This window comes from Xenia sp. Carnegie-2017, unplaced genomic scaffold, assembly GCF_021976095.1.
Source record: "Xenia sp. Carnegie-2017 unplaced genomic scaffold, XeniaSp_v1 HiC_scaffold_13, whole genome shotgun sequence".
Taxonomy (NCBI): Eukaryota; Metazoa; Cnidaria; class Anthozoa; order Malacalcyonacea; family Xeniidae; genus Xenia; species Xenia sp. Carnegie-2017.
In genome coordinates, this window is record NW_025813436.1 from 567,128 (window position 1) to 568,230 (window position 1,103).

Consider the following 1,103-nt stretch of genomic DNA (forward strand, 5'->3'; position numbering starts at 1 on the left):
TACACATTTTTTTTTATAACGTAAACAAGACCATTGCACATAATTTAATTGGAAGTTAAGTAATCTGGAGCAAAATGTTAGTGAATTCCAGTTGAGCTGCAATGTAGATTATACTTATCTGTTTCTATTAAATGTTAGCTACATTGCCACGAAATCTATATTATGGGTATACAAATGAGACATGCAAGGCGTTCAGAAAATTTATCATGCATTTTCTGCATGATTAGTATGAACAATTTAAAAAATATTCATCCTTAACATAATATTTCTGAATTGATGAAATGAATAATCTTAAGATGCATTTTAAGATGAACACATTTTTACACCAAAGCTATTTTTGTGTTTTGCATGCTTCCGTACATGAGACTTTTCACATTGAACAACATTTAAAATTAAAGAAAAAAAGATTGAAATTCTTTGCAACTTAAACGAAGCACGAATCAAATCAATTGCAGCCTGCAATAAGGCTTATTGAGGAAATTGCAATTTTTTCTCTTCAATTTAGCTTTGAAATAATGTCATAAAATATCTTTCATCTTAAACAATTAATCACTTTGATTTATTGTTTGATTTTAACTTATATACCATGAAACTGGTAATAGCTACAAATAGACAATCAGGTAGAAGGCTAATCGCATATTGAACATTCCTAAATTTACTATTAAATTCTGCAGGCAGTTTGATGTTGCTTATTGCTATATAATAGTAACTATAAACAAATACATCGAAATCTACATAAATCTTTGTGAAGGTTTACTTTCCAGTGAACTGAACAACTTTAAGTGGTTCAGTGAAGTTAACTGACTGGCGTTAAACATTTACATCAATATTTGATTCACAGTTTGCGCAAAGTTTAATTACTGAAATAGCTCAGAAGATGTTAAATGCCTACTTTATAGCACTAAGTTAGAGACTATGAAAACAATCTTGTTTGATTTACAAACACTCTTCTGTTACAATCTACAAAATAACCACAATAGAGTTTTCGATTGAGAAAATATACAAAAGAAACAAGTAAATTGCAAATTCTCAAATAAAGCAAACCAGTTGCAATGTCAGACCACAACAACCACTAAAATTAACATCATTGATACTTATACTTG